At 36.5% G+C, this 26,652-nt stretch overlaps 1 protein-coding gene across 1 annotated transcript in view; it reads right to left on the minus strand.

Moving 5' to 3' along the window:
• The window catches only part of LOC143912067 (uncharacterized), a 45,123-nt gene that overhangs the window by 1,325 nt on the left and 17,146 nt on the right, over positions 1–26,652 (minus strand). The gene's annotated exons all lie outside the window — the stretch shown is intronic.

Genomic DNA, 26,652 nt, shown 5'->3' on the forward strand with positions numbered 1-26,652 from the left:
TTGTTTTAATTACAAATTCAAGATTTTTACAAATAGTGTCTGATTTTTTGCTACTTGTGAATCAAGCGGTATCATCTGCATATACGGCTATGTGACAGTTTTTGGAATAGGTATGTCATTTATATATGCATATGGAGAACAAGAGTGGGCCAATCAAACTCCCCTTCTATGACACATACAAAACTGTATATGTTTCAATTTATCCATTTTTTTTTTAATATTAATTTAAATATTAATTAGAATCTTGTTTATATATATATATATCATATACAGATATGTAGGTACGTTGTACATTGCCATAAATGCACATTTGCATTTTTGTTCGTTAGCTTCCCAACGCCATAAGCGTTTATGGTCACCGCTAGGAAAACCGTTCTAAGCTGAACTATACATGAAAAAACTTTAATACGGCTATGAGATTTTCTAATATACCCGTGTATGTTCGTATGTTGCACATATTGGTGTGTACTTTTGTGTCTACGGGTCACATTTATAGGGTGGCTGTTTCAAAATGTACCACGATGAATCTATACGCTTAATCGATTGCGCAATGTTTTGTAAATTCTCCCGTGTACAAAACGGTTTCAATTCGATGATTTGTTACAGCATAAAAGCGGTCGTTCGGCTCTTTCGACTAATGGTATGCGTTCAATTCACCGCAAATTACATTTGCAAATTGTATGACGACCGCTGAAAAGTGCTGGCAATTTTTCTACAATGAAAAATTTGGAGCCCAGCGGCTACAGCAATCATTTCAGCTACAATACTGTATGAAAATATATATTTAACAGTAAAGTTGCATTCAATAGGCATTGAAAAATTCTACATCATTTACTCTGGTGGTTTGATAAAGAGATAACGATTAAACAGTTATAACATAATATGACACAAATGTTTCATTTTCTAATAAAATACCAATTGATATACCATTTTTTACGTAAATATACCATATATACATATATAATCAACTATTTGAATTCTAAAATAAAATATTGATCACTCGCCATTTGTTGCACTAACTCATATTTTTATTAAATAAACAGATCATTTTCATTATAACAAACCAAAAGCATTAAACGTGACTGAACAATTAAATACAGGCCATTTATAATATTTTATCACAAAACTCATGGTGCAAAATTGATAGCGTTATACTATTTATAATCAGAAATATATTTTATAAACGAATACTTAATACTGAATAGGTATTTAAAACCTTAAAATTACCAAAATTTTTATTTTTATTAACCATACATTATACAAGACATCGTATATTAAAAAACATATTTTCTTTTTGTTCAGATTTTCTGTTAACCTTTCACGACACACGAGTTGAAAACCGTTGCATAATCTGCTTAAATGCCTTTGACAAAAATTTATTACATCACTTTGTCCATTTTATATGCCTCTATTTATATAATTTATTTATAATAATCTATCTATATAACAAAAAGTTTCATATTTCCAAAATAAAGCCATCAATCTCAAATAAATTCACATCATCACTCTTATATTTCAATTATTTATTTAAAGAATTAAATAGAAAATCACTTAAGGGTAAATTTACGGTAAAGAATACAAAAAAATATTTTGAAGCAACAATACGTGACTCTTTAAAAGAATACTAGCACTAGCATATTCTCACCGACGAATCAGTAATAATAGGCTTTATAAATAGTTTTAGAACCATCCCTAGTTTTCCATCTGCTAATAAATCTATATTTACAAGTATATTTCAAAACAGAACCAACGAGAATTAACAGTTTGAAAAACGAAATACATAAGTAACTTTATAGTGGCATAGTAGGGGTCTTATAAATTCAAGGGTACGTTCCTTTTTTGTAAGAATTTTGGGATCAGGCACGTCTAATCCCCTTCAATTTCATAAGGGCGTATTCGACAATCCGTCTGCTTGTTTATTTGGGAACGTGCCGGTAATTTAAGGGTTTTATGGTGGCAGCGTGCATTTTTCACAATTTCTCCTGGCCTTATTCGAGACACGGCTTTTTCATCTGTGGGCCGATAGCCTGTCGCTGGTATCCGGCGCGATATGTAAGTTTATCTCAATTTATCTTTATTTCTCTATTTTACCCTTGTCTTTCGACCCCCCTTCCTCTCTTATCCCGGGCGCAGGTACGGCCCTGTGCGCCGCCCCTCCCCCACCCACTTTTGCTACGTGTTATGCTTCGGAAATAACCGCTAAATAAATTATCCTCTTCGCCGTTTTGACATCGAATTTATTATGAAGAACAGCCGCAATATCAATATAAAAGTCAAACGCGATTCGTCTTATAATCTTAATGTTTTTACGACAAAAGCGAAAAAATCTGATTAAATTCGTGGGAAATTTTACTTTTATTTTAACCCACGTAAAAGTATTGTTATATTAGCTAACCATCACCGAAATCAAAGAATTCGAGATTGTAAAATTTACACAAAACTCGCAAACCTCACCAAACCTAACCCAACCTAACCTAAACATCAACGAAATCATAGAATTCGAGATTGTAAAATTAACACGAAACTGGCAAACCAAACCAAACCTAACCCAACCTAACCTAAACATCAAAGAATCAAAGAATTCGACATTACAAAAATATACACAATTCATGCTAACCCCACCAAACCTAACCCAACCTTGCCTAACTATCACCAAAATCAAAGAATTCGACATTGCAAATATATAAAAAAAACTCGCTAACCTCACCAAACCTAACCCAACCTAACCTAACCATCACCGAAATCAAAGTATTTGACATTGCAAAAATATACACAAAACTCGCTAACCTCACCAAACCTAACCCAACCTAACCTAACCATCACCGAAATCAAAAAATTCGAGATTGTAAAATTTACACAAAACTCGCAAACCTCACCAAACCTAACCCAAACTAACCGAAACATCAACAAAATCATAGAATTCGAGATTGTAAAATTTAAACAAAACTCGCAAACCAAACCGAACCTAACCCAACCTAACCTAAACATCAACGAATCAAAGAATTCGACAATACAAAAATATACACAATTCGTGCCAACCTCACAAAACCCAACCTAACCTAACCATCACCGAAATCAAAGTATTTGACATTGCAAAAATATACACAAAACTCGCTAACCTCACCAAACCTAACCCAACCTAACCTAACCATCACCGAAATCAAAAAATTCGAGATTGTAAAATTTACACAAAACTCGCAAACCTCACCAAACCTAACCCAAACTAACCGAAACATCAACAAAATCATAGAATTCGAGATTGTAAAATTTAAACAAAACTCGCAAACCAAACCGAACCTAACCCAACCTAACCTAAACATCAACGAATCAAAGAATTCGACAATACAAAAATATACACAATTCGTGCCAACCTCACAAAACCTAACCCAACCTAAACTAACCATCACCGAAATCAAAGAAGTCGACATTGCAAAAATATACAAAAAACTCGCTAACCTCACCAAACCAAACCCAACCTAACCTAACCATCACCGAAATCAAAGAATTCGACATTGCAAAAATATACAAAAAACTCGCTAACCTCACCAAACCTAACCCAACCTAACCTAACCATCACCGAAATCAAAAAATTCGACATTGCAAAAATATACACAAAACTCGCTAACCTCACCTAACCTAACCAAACCTAACCTTACCATCACCGAAATCAAAGAATTAAAAATTGCAAAAATATACACAAAACTCGCTAACCTCACCAAACCTCACCCAACCTAACCTAATCATCACCGAAATCAAAGAATTCGACATTGCAAAAATATACACAAAACTCGAAAACCTCACGAAACCTAACCCAACCTAGCCTAACTATCACCGAAATAAAAGAATTCGAAATTGCAAATAAATAAAAAAAAAACTCGCTAACCTCACCAAACCTAACCCAACCTAACCTAACCATCACCGAAATCAAAGAATTTGAGATTGTAAGATTTACACAAAACTCGCTAGCCTCACCAAACCTAACCCAACCTAACCTAACCATCACCGAAATCAAAGAATTCGACATTGTAAAATTTACACAAAACTCGCTAGCCTCACAAAAGCTAACCCAGCCTAACCTTACCATCACCGAAATCAAAGAATTCGACATTGCAAAAATATACACAAAACTCGCTAACCTCACGAAACTTACCCCCAACCTAGCCTTACTATCACTGAAATCAAAGAATTCGACATTGCAAAAATATAGACAAAACTCGCTAGCTACACGAAACCTAACCCCAACCTAGACTAACTATCACCGAAATCAAAGGAATCGACATTGCAAAAATATACACAAAACTCGCTAACCTCACCAAACCAAACCCAACCTTGCCTAACTATCACCGAAATCAGAGAATCCGAGATTGTACGATTTACACAAAACTCGCTAGCCTCATAAAAGCTAACCCAACCTAACCTTACTATCACCGAAATCAAAGAATTCGACATTGCAAAAATATACAAAAAACTCGTTCACCTCACCAAACCTAACGCAACCTAGCCTTACTATCGCCGAAATCAAAGAATTCGAAATTGCAAAAATATGCACAAAACTCGCTAACCTCACCTAACCTAACCTAACCTAGCCTAACTATCACCGAAATAAAAGAATTCGACATTGCAAATATATAAAAAAAAACTCGCTTACCTCACCAAACCTAACCCAACCTTACCTAACCATCACCGAAATCAAAGAATTTGAGATTGTAAGATTTACACAAAACTTGCTAGCCTCAACAAACCTAACCCAACCTAACCTAAACATCAACGAAATCAAAGAATTCGACATGAAAAAAATATACAAAATTCATGCCAACCTCACGAAACATAACCCAACCTAACTATCACCGAAATCAAAGAATTTGACATTGCAAAAATATACAAAAAACCCGCTCACCTTACAGATCCTGACCCATCCTAGCCTTACTATCACCGAAATCAAAGAATTCGACATTGCAAAAATATACACAAAACTCGCTTACCTCTCCAATACTAACCCAACCTAACCTAACCATCAACGAAATCAAAGAATTCGAGATTGTTAAATTTGCAGAAAACTCGCAAACCTCACCAAACTTAACCCAACCTAACCTTAACATCAACGAAATCAAAGAATTCGAGATTGTAAAATCTACAAAAAACTCGCAAACCTCACCGAACCTAACCCAACCTAACCTAAACATCAACGAAATCCAAGAATTCGACATGACAAAAATATACACAATTCATGCTAACCTCAAAAAACCTAACCCAACCTAACCTAACCATGACCGAAATCAAAGAATTCGAGATTGCAAAAATATAGACAAAACTCGCTTACTACACGAAACCTTACCCTAACCTAGCTTAACTATCACCGAAATCAAAGAATTCGACATTGCAAAAATATACACAAAACTCGCTTACCTCTCCAATACTAACCCAACCTAACCTAACCATCACCGAAATCAAAGAATTCGAGATTTAAAATTTACACAAAACTCGCTTACTTCACCAAACCTAACCCAACCTAACCTAACCATTACCGAAATAAAAGAATTCGACATGACAAAAATATACACAATTCATGCTAACCTCACAAAACCTAACCCAACCTAACCTAACCATGACCGAAATCAAAGAATTCGAGATTGCAAAAATATAGACAAAAATCGCTTACTACACGAAACCTTACCCTAACCTAGCTTAACTATCACCGAAATCAAAGAATTCGACTTTGCAAAAATATACACAAAACTCGCTAACCTCACCAATCCTAACCCAACCTAACCTAACCATCACCGAAATCAACGAATTCGAGATTGTAAAATTTACACAAAACTCGCTACACTTACGAAACCTAACCCCACCCTAGCCTTACTATCACCGAAATCAAAGAATTTGACATTGAAAAAATATACAAAAAACTTGCTCACCTTACAAATCCTAACCCAACCTAGCCTAACTATCACCGAAATTAAAGAATTCGACATTGCAAATATATAAAAAAAAACTCGCTTACCTCACCAAACCTAACCCAACCTTACCTAACCATCACCGAAATCAAAGAATTTGAGATTGTAAGATTTACACAAAACTTGCTAGCCTCAACAAACCTAACCCAACCTAACCTAAACATCAACGAAATCAAAGAATTCGACATGAAAAAAATATACAAAATTCATGCCAACCTCAGAAACATAACCCAACCTAACTATCACCGAAATCAAAGAATTTGACATTGCAAAAATATACAAAAAACTCGCTCACCTTACAGATCCTAACCCATCCTAGCCTTACTATCACCGAAATCAAAGAATTCGACATTGCAAAAATATACACAAAACTCGCTTACCTCTCCAATACTAACCCAACCTAACCTAACCATCAACGAAATCAAAGAAGTCGAGATTGTTAAATTTACAGAAAACTCGCAAACCTCACCAAACCTAACCCAACCTAACCTTAACATCAACGAAATCCAAGAATTCGACATGACAAAAAAAAACACAATTCATGCTAACCTCACAAAACCTAACCCAACCTAACCTAACCATGACCGAAATCAAAGAATTCGAGATTGCAAAAATATAGACAAAACTCGCTTACTACACGAAACCTTACCCTAACCTAGCTTAACCATCACCGAAATCAAAGAATTCGAGATTGTAAAATTTACACAAATTTCGAAAACCTCACCAAACCTAACCCAACCTAACCTAAACATCAACGAAACCAAAGAATTTAAGATTGTAAATTTTACACAAAACTCGCTAACCTCACCAAACCTAACCCAACCTAACCTAACCATCACCGAAATCAAAGAACTCGATTATGTAAGATTTAAAAAAACCTACTAGCCTCACCAAACCTAACCCAACCTAACCTAACCATCACCGAAATCAAAGAATTCGACATTGCCAAAATATACAAAAACTCGCTAACATCATCAAACCTAACCCAACCTAACCCAACCATCACCGAAATCAAACTATTCGACATTGCAAAAATATACACAAAACTCGCTCCCAACTCAACCTAACCTAACCATCACGGAAATCAAAGAATTCCAGATTGTGAAATTTACACAAAACTCGCAAACCTCCCCAAACCTAACCCAACCTATCCTAAACATCAACGAAATCAAAGAATTCAACATGGCAAAAATATACAAAATTCATGCTAACCTCACGAAACCAAACCCAACCTAACCTTACTATCACCAAAATCAAAGAATTCGACATTGCAAATATATAAATAAAACTCGCTTACCTCACCAAACCTAACCCAACCTAACCTCAACATCAACGAAATCAAAGAATTCGACATGACAAAAATATACACAATTCATGCTAACCTCACAGAACATAATCCAACTTACCTTACCATCACCGAAATCAAAGAGTTCGACATTGCAAAAATATACACAAAACTCTCCGCCAACTCAACCTTACCTAACCTAACCTAACCTAACCCAACCTAGCCTAACTATCACCGAAATCAGAGAATTCGATTCTGTACGATTTACACAAAACTCGCAAGCCTCACAAAACCTAACCCAACCTAACCTTTCCATCAACAAAATCAAAGAATTCGACATTGCAAATATATAAAAAAAACTCGCTTACCTAACCAAACCTAACCCAACCTAACCTAAACATCAACGAAATCAAAGAAATCGACATGACATAACTATACGCAATTCATGCTTACCTCACAGAACATAATCCAACCTAACCTAACCATCACCGAAATCAAAGAATTCGACATTGCAAAAATATACACAAAACACGAAAACCTCACGAAACCTAACCCAACCTAGCCTAACTATCACCGAAATCAGAGAATTCGAGTCTGTACGATTTACACAAAACTCGCTAGCCTCACAGGACCTAACCTTAACCTAGCCTAACTATCACCAAAATCAAAGAATTCGACATTGCAAATATATAAAAAAAACTCGCTAACCTAACGAAACCTAACCCCAACCTAGCCTAACTATCACCGAAATAAAAGAATTCGACATTGCAAATATATAAAAAATACTCGCTAACCTCACCAAACCTAACCCAACCTAGCCTAACTATCACCGAAATCAGAGAATTCGAGATAGTACGATTTACACAAAACTCGCTAGCCTCACAAAACCTAACCCAACCTAACCTTACCATCACCGAAATCAAAGAATTTGACATTGCAAGAATATATACAAAACTCGAAAACCTCACAAAACCTAACCTTAACCTAGCATAACTATCACTAAAATCAAAGAATTCGACATTGCAAATATATAAAAAAAACTCGCTTACCTAACCAAACCTAACCCAACCTAACCTAACCATCACCGAAATCAAAGAATTCGACATTGAAAACTTTACACAAAACTCGAAAACCTCACGAAACCTAATCCAACCTAGCCTAACCATCACCGAAATCAAAGAATTCGAGATTTTAAGATTTACAAAAAACCCGCTAGCCTCACCAAACCTAATCCAACCTAACCTAACCATCACCAAAATCAAAGAATTCGACCTTGCAAAAATATACACAAAACTCGCTAACCTCGCCAAACCTAACCCAACCAAACCCAACCATCACCGAAATCAAAGAATTCGACATTGCAAAAATATACACAAAACTCGCCCCCAACTCAACCTAACCTAACCATCACCGAAATCAAAGAATTATAGATTGTAAAATTTACACAAAACTCGCAAACCTCACCGAACCTAACCCAACCTAACTTAAACATCAACGAAATCCAAGAATTCGGCATGACAAAAATATACACAATTCATGCTAACCTCACGAAACTTAACCCAACCTATCCTAACCATCACCGAAATCAAAGAATTCAAATTGTAAGATTTACAAAAAACTCGCTAGCCTCACCAAACCTAACCCAACCTAACCCAACCATCACCGAAATCAAAGAATTCGACATTGCAAAAATATACACAAAACTCGCTTACCTCACGAAACCTTACCCCAATCTAGCCTAACTATTACCGAAATCAAAGAATTCAACATTGCAAAAATATACACAAAACTCGCTTACCTCACCAAACCTCACCTAACTAACACCGAAATCAAAGAATTCAAGATTGTAAATTTTACACAAAACTCGCTTACCTCACCAAACCTAACCCAACCTAACCTAACCATCACCGAAATCAAAGAATTCGACATTGCAAAAATATACACAAAACTCGCTAACCTCACCAAACCTAACCCAACCTAACCTAACCATCACCGAAATCAAAAGAATTCGTTATTGCAAAAATATACACAAAACTCGCTAACCTAACGAAACCTAACCCTAACCTAGCCTAACTATCACCGAAATAGAAGAATTCGACATTGCAAATATATAAAAAAAACTCGCTAACCTCACCAAACCTAACCCAACCTAGCCTAACTATCACCGAAATCAGAGAATTCGAGATAGTACGATTAAAACAAAACTCACTAGCCTCACAAAACTTAACCCAACCTAACCTTATCATCACCGAAATCAAAGAATTCGACATTGCAAAAATATACACAAAACTCGAAAACCTCACAAAACCTAACCTTAACCTTGCATTACTATCACTAAAATCAAAGAATTCGACATTGCAAATATATAAAAAAAACTCGCTTACCTAACCAAACCTAACCCAACCAAACCTAACCATCACCGAAATCAAAGAATTCGACATTGCAAAAATATACACAAAACTCGCTAACCTCACCAAACCTAACCCAACCTAACCCAACCATCACCGAAATCAAAGAATTCGACATTGCAAAAATATACACAAAACTCGCCCCCAACTCAACCTAACGTAACCATCACCGAATTCAAAGAATTATAGATTGTAAAATTTACACAAAACTCGCAATTCTCACCAAACCTAACCCAACCTAACCTAACCATCACCGAAATCAAAGAATTCAACATTGCAAAAATATACACAAAACTCGCTTAACTCACGAAACCTTACCCCAACCTAGCCTAACTATCACCGAAATCATAGAATTTAACATTGCAAATATATAAGAAAAACTCGGAAACCTCACCAAACCTAACCCAACCTAACCTAACCATCACCGAAATCAAAGAATTCGACATTGCAAAAATATACACAAAACTCGCTAACCTCACCAAACCTAACCCAACCTAACCCAACCATCACCGAAATCAAAGAATTCGACATTGCAAAAATATACACAAAACTCGCCCCCAACTCAACCTAACGTAACCATCACCGAAATCAAAGAATTCGAGTTTGTTAGATTTACACAAAACTCGGAAACCTCACCAAACCTAACCCAACCTAACCTAACCATCACCGAAATCAAAGAATTCGACATTGCAAAAATATACACAAAACTCGCTAACCTCACCAAACCTAACCCAACCTAACCTAACCATCACCGAAATCAAAAGAATTCGTTATTGCAAAAATATACACAAAACTCGCTAACATAACGAAACCTAACCCTAACCTAGCCTAACTTTCACCGAAATAAAAGAATTCGACATTGCAAATATATAAAAAAAACTCGCTAACCTCACCAAACCTAACCCAACCTAGCCTAACTATCACCGAAATCAGAGAATTCGAGATAGTACGATTAACACAAAACTCGCTAGCCTCACAAAACTTAACCCAACCTAACCTTATCATCACCGAAATCAAAGAATTCGACATTGCAAAAATATTCACAAAACTCGAAAACCTCACAAAACCTAACCTTAACCTTGCATTACTATCACTAAAATCAAAGAATTGCGAAAAAACTCGCTTACCTAACCAAACCTTACCCAACCAAACCAAACCATCACCGAAATCAAAGAATTCGACATTGCAAAAATATACACAAAACTCGAAAACCTCACGAAACCTAAACCAACCTAGCCTAACCATCACCGAAATCAAAGAATTAGAGATTTTAAGATTTACAAAAAACCCGCTAGCCTCACCAAACCTAACCCAACCTAACCTAACCATCACCGAAATCAAAGAATTCGACATTGCAAAAATATACACAAAACTCGCTAACCTCACCAAACCTAACCCAACCTAACCCAACCATCACCGAAATCAAAGAATTCGACATTGCAAAAATATATAAAAAACTCGCCCCCAACTCAACCTTACCTAACCATCACCGAAATCAAAGAATTCGAGATTGTAAATTTTACACAAAAGTCGCTTACCTCACCAAACCTAACCCAACCTAACCTTACCATCACCGAAATCAAAGAATTCGAGTTTGTTAGATTAACACAAAACTCGGAAACCTCACCAAACCTAACCCAACATAACCTAACCATCACCGAAATCAAAGAATTCGTTATTGCAAAAGTATACACAAAACTCGCTAACCTAACGAAACCTAACCCCAACCTAGCCTAACTATCACCGAAATAAAAGAATTCGACATTGCAAATATATAAAAAAAAACTCGCTAACCTCACCAAACCTAACCCAACCTAACCTAACCATCACCGAAATCAAAGTATTTGACATTGCAAAAATATACACAAAACTCGCTAACCTCACCAAACCTAACCCAACCTAACCTAACCATCACCGAAATCAAAAAATTCGAGATTGTAAAATTTACACAAAACTCGCAAACCTCACCAAACCTAACCCAAACTAACCGAAACATCAACAAAATCATAGAATTCGAGATTGTAAAATTTACACAAAACTCGCAAACCAAACCGAACCTAACCCAACCTAACCTAAACATCAACGAATCAAAGAATTCGACAATACAAAAATATACACAATTCGTGCCAACCTCACAAAACCTAACCCAACCTAAACTAACCATCACCGAAATCAAAGAAGTCGACATTGCAAAAATATACAAAAAACTCGCTAACCTCACCAAACCAAACCCAACCTAACCTAACCATCACCGAAATCAAAGAATTCGACATTGCAAAAATATACAAAAAACTCGCTAACCTCACCAAACCTAACCCAACCTAACCTAACCATCACCGAAATCAAAAAATTCGACATTGCAAAAATATACACAAAACTCGCTAACCTCACCTAACCTAACCAAACCTAACCTTACCATCACCGAAATCAAAGAATTAAAAATTGCAAAAATATACACAAAACTCGCTAACCTCACCAAACCTCACCCAACCTAACCTAATCATCACCGAAATCAAAGAATTCGACATTGCAAAAATATACACAAAACTCGAAAACCTCACGAAACCTAACCCAACCTAGCCTAACTATCACCGAAATAAAAGAATTCGAAATTGCAAATAAATAAAAAAAAAACTCGCTAACCTCACCAAACCTAACCCAACCTAACCTAACCATCACCGAAATCAAAGAATTTGAGATTGTAAGATTTACACAAAACTCGCTAGCCTCACCAAACCTAACCCAACCTAACCTAACCATCACCGAAATCAAAGAATTCGACATTGTAAAATTTACACAAAACTCGCTAGCCTCACAAAAGCTAACCCAGCCTAACCTTACCATCACCGAAATCAAAGAATTCGACATTGCAAAAATATACACAAAACTCGCTAACCTCACGAAACTTACCCCCAACCTAGCCTTACTATCACTGAAATCAAAGAATTCGACATTGCAAAAATATAGACAAAACTCGCTAGCTACACGAAACCTAACCCCAACCTAGCCTAACTATCACCGAAATCAAAGGAATCGACATTGCAAAAATATACACAAAACTCGCTAACCTCACCAAACCAAACCCCACCTTGCCTAACTATCACCGAAATCAGAGAATCCGAGATTGTACGATTTACACAAAACTCGCTAGCCTCATAAAAGCTAACCCAACCTAACCTTACTATCACCGAAATCAAAGAATTCGACATTGCAAAAATATACAAAAAACTCGTTCACCTCACCAAACCTAACGCAACCTAGCCTTACTATCGCCGAAATCAAAGAATTCGAAATTGCAAAAATATGCACAAAACTCGCTAACCTCACCTAACCTAACCTAACCTAGCCTAACTATCACCGAAATAAAAGAATTCGACATTGCAAATATATAAAAAAAAACTCGCTTACCTCACCAAACCTAACCCAACCTTACCTAACCATCACCGAAATCAAAGAATTTGAGATTGTAAGATTTACACAAAACTTGCTAGCCTCAACAAACCTAACCCAACCTAACCTAAACATCAACGAAATCAAAGAATTCGACATGAAAAAAATATACAAAATTCATGCCAACCTCACGAAACATAACCCAACCTAACTATCACCGAAATCAAAGAATTTGACATTGCAAAAATATACAAAAAACCCGCTCACCTTACAGATCCTGACCCATCCTAGCCTTACTATCACCGAAATCAAAGAATTCGACATTGCAAAAATATACACAAAACTCGCTTACCTCTCCAATACTAACCCAACCTAACCTAACCATCAACGAAATCAAAGAATTCGAGATTGTTAAATTTGCAGAAAACTCGCAAACCTCACCAAACCTAACCCAACCTAACCTTAACATCAACGAAATCAAAGAATTCGAGATTGTAAAATCTACAAAAAACTCGCAAACCTCACCGAACCTAACCCAACCTAACCTAAACATCAACGAAATCCAAGAATTCGACATGACAAAAATATACACAATTCATGCTAACCTCACAAAACCTAACCCAACCTAACCTAACCATGACCGAAATCAAAGAATTCGAGATTGCAAAAATATAGACAAAACTCGCTTACTACACGAAACCTTACCCTAACCTAGCTTAACTATCACCGAAATCAAAGAATTCGACATTGCAAAAATATACACAAAACTCGCTTACCTCTCCAATACTAACCCAACCTAACCTAACCATCACCGAAATCAAAGAATTCGAGATTTAAAATTTACACAAAACTCGCTTACTTCACCAAACCTAACCCAACCTAACCTAACCATTACCGAAATAAAAGAATTCGACATGACAAAAATATACACAATTCATGCTAACCTCACAAAACCTAACCCAACCTAACCTAACCATGACCGAAATCAAAGAATTCGAGATTGCAAAAATATAGACAAAAATCGCTTACTACACGAAACCTTACCCTAACCTAGCTTAACTATCACCGAAATCAAAGAATTCGACTTTGCAAAAATAAACACAAAACTCGCTAACCTCACCAATCCTAACCCAACCTAACCTAACCATCACCGAAATCAACGAATTCGAGATTGTAAAATTTACACAAAACTCGCTACACTTACGAAACCTAACCCCACCCTAGCCTTACTATCACCGAAATCAAAGAATTTGACATTGAAAAAATATACAAAAAACTTGCTCACCTTACAAATCCTAACCCAAGCTAGCCTAACTATCACCGAAATTAAAGAATTCGACATTGCAAATATATAAAAAAAAACTCGCTTACCTCACCAAACCTAACCCAACCTTACCTAACCATCACCGAAATCAAAGAATTTGAGATTGTAAGATTTACACAAAACTTGCTAGCCTCAACAAACCTAACCCAACCTAACCTAAACATCAACGAAATCAAAGAATTCGACATGAAAAAAATATACAAAATTCATGCCAACCTCAGAAACATAACCCAACCTAACTATCACCGAAATCAAAGAATTTGACATTGCAAAAATATACAAAAAACTCGCTCACCTTACAGATCCTAACCCATCCTAGCCTTACTATCACCGAAATCAAAGAATTCGACATTGCAAAAATATACACAAAACTCGCTTACCTCTCCAATACTAACCCAACCTAACCTAACCATCAACGAAATCAAAGAAGTCGAGATTGTTAAATTTACAGAAAACTCGCAAACCTCACCAAACCTAACCCAACCTAACCTTAACATCAACGAAATCCAAGAATTCGACATGACAAAAAAAAACACAATTCATGCTAACCTCACAAAACCTAACCCAACCTAACCTAACCATGACCGAAATCAAAGAATTCGAGATTGCAAAAATATAGACAAAACTCGCTTACTACACGAAACCTTACCCTAACCTAGCTTAACCATCACCGAAATCAAAGAATTCGAGATTGTAAAATTTACACAAATTTCGAAAACCTCACCAAACTTAACCCAACCTAACCTAAACATCAACGAAACCAAAGAATTTAAGATTGTAAATTTTACACAAAACTCGCTTACCTCACCAAACCTAACCCAACCTAACCTTACCATCACCGAAATCAAAGAACTCGATTATGTTAGATTTAAAAAAACCTACTAGCCTCACCAAACCTAACCCAACCTAACCTAACCATCACCGAAATCAAAGAATTCGACATTGCCAAAATATACAAAAACTCGCTAACATCATCAAACCTAACCCAACCTAACCCAACCATCACCGAAATCAAACTATTCGACATTGCAAAAATATACACAAAACTCGCTCCCAACTCAACCTAACCTAACCATCACGGAAATCAAAGAATTCGAGATTGTGAAATTTACACAAAACTCGCAAACCTCCCCAAACCTAACCCAACCTATCCTAAACATCAACGAAATCAAAGAATTCAACATGGCAAAAATATACAAAATTCATGCTAACCTCACGAAACCAAACCCAACCTAACCTTACTATCACCAAAATCAAAGAATTCGACATTGCAAATATATAAATAAAACTCGCTTACCTCACCAAACCTAACCCAACCTAACCTCAACATCAACGAAATCAAAGAATTCGACATGACAAAAATATACACAATTCATGCTAACCTCACAGAACATAATCCAACTTACCTTACCATCACCGAAATCAAAGAGTTCGACATTGCAAAAATATACACAAAACTCTCCGCCAACTCAACCTTACCTAACCTAACCTAACCTAACCCAACCTAGCCTAACTATCACCGAAATCAGAGAATTCGATTCTGTACGATTTACACAAAACTCGCTAGCCTCACAAAACCTAACCCAACCTAACCTTTCCATCAACAAAATCAAAGAATTCGACATTGCAAATATATAAAAAAAACTCGCTTACCTAACCAAACCTAACCCAACCTAACCTAAACATCAACGAAATCAAAGAAATCGACATGACATAACTATACGCAATTCATGCTTACCTCACAGAACATAATCCAACCTAACCTAACCATCACCGAAATCAAAGAATTCGACATTGCAAAAATATACACAAAACACGAAAACCTCACGAAACCTAACCCAACCTAGCCTAACTATCACCGAAATCAGAGAATTCGAGTCTGTACGATTTACACAAAACTCGCTAGCCTCACAGGACCTAACCTTAACCTAGCCTAACTATCACCAAAATCAAAGAATTCGACATTGCAAATATATGAAAAAAACTCGCTAACCTAACGAAACCTAACCCCAACCTAGCCTAACTATCACCGAAATAAAAGAATTCGACATTGCAAATATATAAAAAAAACTCGCTAACCTCACCAAACCTAACCCAACCTAGCCTAACTATCACCGAAATCAGAGAATTCGAGATAGTACGATTTACACAAAACTCGCTAGACTCACAAAACCTAACCCAACCTAACCTTACCATCACCGAAATCAAAGAATTTGACATTGCAAGAATATATACAAAACTCGAAAACCTCACAAAACCTAACCTTAACCTAGCATAACAATCACTAAAATCAAAGAATTCGACATTGCAAATATATAAAAAAAACTCGCTTACCTAACCAAACCTAACCCAACCTAACCTAACCATCACCGAAATCAAAGAATTCGACATTGAAAACTTTACACAAAACTCGAAAACCTCACGAAACCTAATCCAACCTAGCCTAACCATCACCGAAATCAAAGAATTCGAGATTTTAAGATTTACAAAAAACCCGCTAGCCTCACCAAACCTAATCCAACCTAACCTAACCATCACCAAAATCAAAGAATTCGACCTTGCAAAAATATACACAAAACTCGCTAACCTCGCCAAACCTAACCCAACCTAACCCAACCATCACCGAAATCAAAGAATTCGACATTGCAAAAATATACACAAAACTCGCCCCCAACTCAACCTAACCTAACCATCACCGAAATCAAAGAATTATAGATTGTAAAATTTACACAAAACTCGCAAACCTCACCGAACCTAACCCAACCTAACTTAAACATCAACGAAATCCAAGAATTCGGCATGACAAAAATATACACAATTCATGCTAACCTCACGAAACTTAACCCAACCTATCCTAACCATCACCGAAATCAAAGAATTCAAATTGTAAGATTTACAAAAAACTCGCTAGCCTCACCAAACCTAACCCAACCTAACCCAACCATCACCGAAATCAAAGAATTCGACATTGCAAAAATATACACAAAACTCGCTTACCTCACGAAACCTTACCCCAATCTAGCCTAACTATTACCGAAATCAAAGAATTCAACATTGCAAAAATATACACAAAACTCGCTTACCTCACCAAACCTAACCTAACTAACACCGAAATCAAAGAATTCAAGATTGTAAATTTTACACAAAACTCGCTTACCTCACCAAACCTAACCCAACCTAACCTAACCATCACCGAAATCAAAGAATTCGACATTGCAAAAATATACACAAAACTCGCTAACCTCACCAAACCTAACCCAACCTAACCTAACCATCACCGAAATCAAAAGAATTCGTTATTGCAAAAATATACACAAAACTCGCTAACCTAACGAAACCTAACCCTAACCTAGCCTAACTATCACCGAAATAGAAGAATTCGACATTGCAAATATATAAAAAAAACTCGCTAACCTCACCAAACCTAACCCAACCTAGCCTAACTATCACCGAAATCAGAGAATTCGAGATAGTACGATTAACACAAAACTCACTAGCCTCACAAAACTTAACCCAACCTAACCTTATCATCACCGAAATCAAAGAATTCGACATTGCAAAAATATACACAAAACTCGAAAACCTCACAAAACCTAACCTTAACCTTGCATTACTATCACTAAAATCAAAGAATTCGACATTGCAAATATATAAAAAAAACTCGCTTACCTAACCAAACCTAACCCAACCAAACCTAACCATCACCGAAATCAAAGAATTCGACATTGCAAAAATATACACAAAACTCGCTAACCTCACCAAACCTAACCCAACCTAACCCAACCATCACCGAAATCAAAGAGTTCGACATTGCAAAAATATACACAAAACTCGCCCCCAACTCAACCTAACGTAACCATCACCGAATTCAAAGAATTATAGATTGTAAAATTTACACAAAACTCGCAATTCTCACCAAACCTAACCCAACCTAACCTAACCATCACCGAAATCAAAGAATTCAACATTGCAAAAATATACACAAAACTCGCTTAACTCACGAAACCTTACCCCAACCTAGCCTAACTATCACCGAAATCATAGAATTTAACATTGCAAATATATAAGAAAAACTCGGAAACCTCACCAAACCTAACCCAACCTAACCTAACCATCACCGAAATCAAAGAATTCGACATTGCAAATATATAAATAAAACTCGCTTACCTCACCAAACCTAACCCAACCTAACCTCAACATCAACGAAATCAAAGAATTCGACATGACAAAAATATACACAATTCATGCTAACCTCACAGAACATAATCCAACTTACCTTACCATCACCGAAATCAAAGAGTTCGACATTGCAAAAATATACACAAAACTCTCCGCCAACTCAACCTTACCTAACCTAACCTAACCTAACCCAACCTAGCCTAACTATCACCGAAATCAGAGAATTCGATTCTGTACGATTTACACAAAACTCGCAAGCCTCACAAAACCTAACCCAACCTAACCTTTCCATCAACAAAATCAAAGAATTCGACATTGCAAATATATAAAAAAAACTCGCTTACCTAACCAAACCTAACCCAACCTAACCTAAACATCAACGAAATCAAAGAAATCGACATGACATAACTATACGCAATTCATGCTTACCTCACAGAACATAATCCAACCTAACCTAACCATCACCGAAATCAAAGAATTCGACATTGCAAAAATATACACAAAACACGAAAACCTCACGAAACCTAACCCAACCTAGCCTAACTATCACCGAAATCAGAGAATTCGAGTCTGTACGATTTACACAAAACTCGCTAGCCTCACAGGACCTAACCTTAACCTAGCCTAACTATCACCAAAATCAAAGAATTCGACATTGCAAATATATAAAAAAAACTCGCTAACCTAACGAAACCTAACCCCAACCTAGCCTAACTATCACCGAAATAAAAGAATTCGACATTGCAAATATATAAAAAATACTCGCTAACCTCACCAAACCTAACCCAACCTAGCCTAACTATCACCGAAATCAGAGAATTCGAGATAGTACGATTTACACAAAACTCGCTAGCCTCACAAAACCTAACCCAACCTAACCTTACCATCACCGAAATCAAAGAATTTGACATTGCAAGAATATATACAAAACTCGAAAACCTCACAAAACCTAACCTTAACCTAGCATAACTATCACTAAAATCAAAGAATTCGACATTGCAAATATATAAAAAAAACTCGCTTACCTAACCAAACCTAACCCAACCTAACCTAACCATCACCGAAATCAAAGAATTCGACATTGAAAACTTTACACAAAACTCGAAAACCTCACGAAACCTAATCCAACCTAGCCTAACCATCACCGAAATCAAAGAATTCGAGATTTTAAGATTTACAAAAAACCCGCTAGCCTCACCAAACCTAATCCAACCTAACCTAACCATCACCAAAATCAAAGAATTCGACCTTGCAAAAATATACACAAAACTCGCTAACCTCGCCAAACCTAACCCAACCAAACCCAACCATCACCGAAATCAAAGAATTCGACATTGCAAAAATATACACAAAACTCGCCCCCAACTCAACCTAACCTAACCATCACCGAAATCAAAGAATTATAGATTGTAAAATTTACACAAAACTCGCAAACCTCACCGAACCTAACCCAACCTAACTTAAACATCAACGAAATCCAAGAATTCGGCATGACAAAAATATACACAATTCATGCTAACCTCACGAAACTTAACCCAACCTATCCTAACCATCACCGAAATCAAAGAATTCAAATTGTAAGATTTACAAAAAACTCGCTAGCCTCACCAAACCTAACCCAACCTAACCCAACCATCACCGAAATCAAAGAATTCGACATTGCAAAAATATACACAAAACTCGCTTACCTCACGAAACCTTACCCCAATCTAGCCTAACTATTACCGAAATCAAAGAATTCAACATTGCAAAAATATACACAAAACTCGCTTACCTCACCAAACCTCACCTAACTAACACCGAAATCAAAGAATTCAAGATTGTAAATTTTACACAAAACTCGCTTACCTCACCAAACCTAACCCAACCTAACCTAACCATCACCGAAATCAAAGAATTCGACATTGCAAAAATATACACAAAACTCGCTAACCTCACCAAACCTAACCCAACCTAACCTAACCATCACCGAAATCAAAAGAATTCGTTATTGCAAAAATATACACAAAACTCGCTAACCTAACGAAACCTAACCCTAACCTAGCCTAACTATCACCGAAATAGAAGAATTCGACATTGCAAATATATAAAAAAAACTCGCTAACCTCACCAAACCTAACCCAACCTAGCCTAACTATCACCGAAATCAGAGAATTCGAGATAGTACGATTAAAACAAAACTCACTAGCCTCACAAAACTTAACCCAACCTAACCTTATCATCACCGAAATCAAAGAATTCGACATTGCAAAAATATACACAAAACTCGAAAACCTCACAAAACCTAACCTTAACCTTGCATTACTATCACTAAAATCAAAGAATTCGACATTGCAAATATATAAAAAAAACTCGCTTACCTAACCAAACCTAACCCAACCAAACCTAACCATCACCGAAATCAAAGAATTCGACATTGCAAAAATATACACAAAACTCGCTAACCTCACCAAACCTAACCCAACCTAACCCAACCATCACCGAAATCAAAGAATTCGACATTGCAAAAATATACACAAAACTCGCCCCCAACTCAACCTAACGTAACCATCACCGAATTCAAAGAATTATAGATTGTAAAATTTACACAAAACTCGCAATTCTCACCAAACCTAACCCAACCTAACCTAACCATCACCGAAATCAAAGAATTCAACATTGCAAAAATATACACAAAACTCGCTTAACTCACGAAACCTTACCCCAACCTAGCCTAACTATCACCGAAATCATAGAATTTAACATTGCAAATATATAAGAAAAACTCGGAAACCTCACCAAACCTAACCCAACCTAACCTAACCATCACCGAAATCAAAGAATTCGACATTGCAAAAATATACACAAAACTCGCTAACCTCACCAAACCTAACCCAACCTAACCCAACCATCACCGAAATCAAAGAATTCGACATTGCAAAAATATACACAAAACTCGCCCCCAACTCAACCTAACGTAACCATCACCGAAATCAAAGAATTCGAGTTTGTTAGATTTACACAAAACTCGGAAACCTCACCAAACCTAACCCAACCTAACCTAACCATCACCGAAATCAAAGAATTCGACATTGCAAAAATATACACAAAACTCGCTAACCTCACCAAACCTAACCCAACCTAACCTAACCATCACCGAAATCAAAAGAATTCGTTATTGCAAAAATATACACAAAACTCGCTAACATAACGAAACCTAACCCTAACCTAGCCTAACTTTCACCGAAATAAAAGAATTCGACATTGCAAATATATAAAAAAAACTCGCTAACCTCACCAAACCTAACCCAACCTAGCCTAACTATCACCGAAATCAGAGAATTCGAGATAGTACGATTAACACAAAACTCGCTAGCCTCACAAAACTTAACCCAACCTAACCTTATCATCACCGAAATCAAAGAATTCGACATTGCAAAAATATTCACAAAACTCGAAAACCTCACAAAACCTAACCTTAACCTTGCATTACTATCACTAAAATCAAAGAATTGCGAAAAAACTCGCTTACCTAACCAAACCTTACCCAACCAAACCAAACCATCACCGAAATCAAAGAATTCGACATTGCAAAAATATACACAAAACTCGAAAACCTCACGAAACCTAAACCAACCTAGCCTAACCATCACCGAAATCAAAGAATTAGAGATTTTAAGATTTACAAAAAACCCGCTAGCCTCACCAAACCTAACCCAACCTAACCTAACCATCACCGAAATCAAAGAATTCGACATTGCAAAAATATACACAAAACTCGCTAACCTCACCAAACCTAACCCAACCTAACCCAACCATCACCGAAATCAAAGAATTCGACATTGCAAAAATATATAAAAAACTCGCCCCCAACTCAACCTTACCTAACCATCACCGAAATCAAAGAATTCGAGATTGTAAATTTTACACAAAAGTCGCTTACCTCACCAAACCTAACCCAACCTAACCTTACCATCACCGAAATCAAAGAATTCGAGTTTGTTAGATTAACACAAAACTCGGAAACCTCACCAAACCTAACCCAACATAACCTAACCATCACCGAAATCAAAGAATTCGTTATTGCAAAAGTATACACAAAACTCGCTAACCTAACGAAACCTAACCCCAACCTAGCCTAACTATCACCGAAATAAAAGAATTCGACATTGCAAATATATAAAAAAAAACTCGCTAACCTCACCAAACCTAACCCAACCTAACCTAACCATCACCGAAATCAAAGTATTTGACATTGCAAAAATATACACAAAACTCGCTAACCTCACCAAACCTAACCCAACCTAACCTAACCATCACCGAAATCAAAAAATTCGAGATTGTAAAATTTACACAAAACTCGCAAACCTCACCAAACCTAACCCAAACTAACCGAAACATCAACAAAATCATAGAATTCGAGATTGTAAAATTTACACAAAACTCGCAAACCAAACCGAACCTAACCCAACCTAACCTAAACATCAACGAATCAAAGAATTCGACAATACAAAAATATACACAATTCGTGCCAACCTCACAAAACCTAACCCAACCTAAACTAACCATCACCGAAATCAAAGAAGTCGACATTGCAAAAATATACAAAAAACTCGCTAACCTCACCAAACCAAACCCAACCTAACCTAACCATCACCGAAATCAAAGAATTCGACATTGCAAAAATATACAAAAAACTCGCTAACCTCACCAAACCTAACCCAACCTAACCTAACCATCACCGAAATCAAAAAATTCGACATTGCAAAAATATACACAAAACTCGCTAACCTCACCTAACCTAACCAAACCTAACCTTACCATCACCGAAATCAAAGAATTAAAAATTGCAAAAATATACACAAAACTCGCTAACCTCACCAAACCTCACCCAACCTAACCTAATCATCACCGAAATCAAAGAATTCGACATTGCAAAAATATACACAAAACTCGAAAACCTCACGAAACCTAACCCAACCTAGCCTAACTATCACCGAAATAAAAGAATTCGAAATTGCAAATAAATAAAAAAAAAACTCGCTAACCTCACCAAACCTAACCCAACCTAACCTAACCATCACCGAAATCAAAGAATTTGAGATTGTAAGATTTACACAAAACTCGCTAGCCTCACCAAACCTAACCCAACCTAACCTAACCATCACCGAAATCAAAGAATTCGACATTGTAAAATTTACACAAAACTCGCTAGCCTCACAAAAGCTAACCCAGCCTAACCTTACCATCACCGAAATCAAAGAATTCGACATTGCAAAAATATACACAAAACTCGCTAACCTCACGAAACTTACCCCCAACCTAGCCTTACTATCACTGAAATCAAAGAATTCGACATTGCAAAAATATAGACAAAACTCGCTAGCTACACGAAACCTAACCCCAACCTAGCCTAACTATCACCGAAATCAAAGGAATCGACATTGCAAAAATATACACAAAACTCGCTAACCTCACCAAACCAAACCCCACCTTGCCTAACTATCACCGAAATCAGAGAATCCGAGATTGTACGATTTACACAAAACTCGCTAGCCTCATAAAAGCTAACCCAACCTAACCTTACTATCACCGAAATCAAAGAATTCGACATTGCAAAAATATACAAAAAACTCGTTCACCTCACCAAACCTAACGCAACCTAGCCTTACTATCGCCGAAATCAAAGAATTCGAAATTGCAAAAATATGCACAAAACTCGCTAACCTCACCTAACCTAACCTAACCTAGCCTAACTATCACCGAAATAAAAGAATTCGACATTGCAAATATATAAAAAAAAACTCGCTTACCTCACCAAACCTAACCCAACCTTACCTAACCATCACCGAAATCAAAGAATTTGAGATTGTAAGATTTACACAAAACTTGCTAGCCTCAACAAACCTAACCCAACCTAACCTAAACATCAACGAAATCAAAGAATTCGACATGAAAAAAATATACAAAATTCATGCCAACCTCACGAAACATAACCCAACCTAACTATCACCGAAATCAAAGAATTTGACATTGCAAAAATATACAAAAAACCCGCTCACCTTACAGATCCTGACCCATCCTAGCCTTACTATCACCGAAATCAAAGAATTCGACATTGCAAAAATATACACAAAACTCGCTTACCTCTCCAATACTAACCCAACCTAACCTAACCATCAACGAAATCAAAGAATTCGAGATTGTTAAATTTGCAGAAAACTCGCAAACCTCACCAAACCTAACCCAACCTAACCTTAACATCAACGAAATCAAAGAATTCGAGATTGTAAAATCTACAAAAAACTCGCAAACCTCACCGAACCTAACCCAACCTAACCTAAACATCAACGAAATCCAAGAATTCGACATGACAAAAATATACACAATTCATGCTAACCTCACAAAACCTAACCCAACCTAACCTAACCATGACCGAAATCAAAGAATTCGAGATTGCAAAAATATAGACAAAACTCGCTTACTACACGAAACCTTACCCTAACCTAGCTTAACTATCACCGAAATCAAAGAATTCGACATTGCAAAAATATACACAAAACTCGCTTACCTCTCCAATACTAACCCAACCTAACCTAACCATCACCGAAATCAAAGAATTCGAGATTTAAAATTTACACAAAACTCGCTTACTTCACCAAACCTAACCCAACCTAACCTAACCATTACCGAAATAAAAGAATTCGACATGACAAAAATATACACAATTCATGCTAACCTCACAAAACCTAACCCAACCTAACCTAACCATGACCGAAATCAAAGAATTCGAGATTGCAAAAATATAGACAAAAATCGCTTACTACACGAAACCTTACCCTAACCTAGCTTAACTATCACCGAAATCAAAGAATTCGACTTTGCAAAAATAAACACAAAACTCGCTAACCTCACCAATCCTAACCCAACCTAACCTAACCATCACCGAAATCAACGAATTCGAGATTGTAAAATTTACACAAAACTCGCTACACTTACGAAACCTAACCCCACCCTAGCCTTACTATCACCGAAATCAAAGAATTTGACATTGAAAAAATATACAAAAAACTTGCTCACCTTACAAATCCTAACCCAAGCTAGCCTAACTATCACCGAAATTAAAGAATTCGACATTGCAAATATATAAAAAAAAACTCGCTTACCTCACCAAACCTAACCCAACCTTACCTAACCATCACCGAAATCAAAGAATTTGAGATTGTAAGATTTACACAAAACTTGCTAGCCTCAACAAACCTAACCCAACCTAACCTAAACATCAACGAAATCAAAGAATTCGACATGAAAAAAATATACAAAATTCATGCCAACCTCAGAAACATAACCCAACCTAACTATCACCGAAATCAAAGAATTTGACATTGCAAAAATATACAAAAAACTCGCTCACCTTACAGATCCTAACCCATCCTAGCCTTACTATCACCGAAATCAAAGAATTCGACATTGCAAAAATATACACAAAACTCGCTTACCTCTCCAATACTAACCCAACCTAACCTAACCATCAACGAAATCAAAGAAGTCGAGATTGTTAAATTTACAGAAAACTCGCAAACCTCACCAAACCTAACCCAACCTAACCTTAACATCAACGAAATCCAAGAATTCGACATGACAAAAAAAAACACAATTCATGCTAACCTCACAAAACCTAACCCAACCTAACCTAACCATGACCGAAATCAAAGAATTCGAGATTGCAAAAATATAGACAAAACTCGCTTACTACACGAAACCTTACCCTAACCTAGCTTAACCATCACCGAAATCAAAGAATTCGAGATTGTAAAATTTACACAAATTTCGAAAACCTCACCAAACTTAACCCAACCTAACCTAAACATCAACGAAACCAAAGAATTTAAGATTGTAAATTTTACACAAAACTCGCTTACCTCACCAAACCTAACCCAACCTAACCTTACCATCACCGAAATCAAAGAACTCGATTATGTTAGATTTAAAAAAACCTACTAGCCTCACCAAACCTAACCCAACCTAACCTAACCATCACCGAAATCAAAGAATTCGACATTGCCAAATATACAAAAACTCGCTAACATCATCAACCTAACCCAACCTAACCCAACCATCACCGAAATCAAA

Source organism: Arctopsyche grandis, chromosome 5 (genome assembly GCF_051622035.1).
Source record: "Arctopsyche grandis isolate Sample6627 chromosome 5, ASM5162203v2, whole genome shotgun sequence".
In the NCBI taxonomy this organism is placed as follows: Eukaryota; Metazoa; Arthropoda; class Insecta; order Trichoptera; family Hydropsychidae; genus Arctopsyche; species Arctopsyche grandis.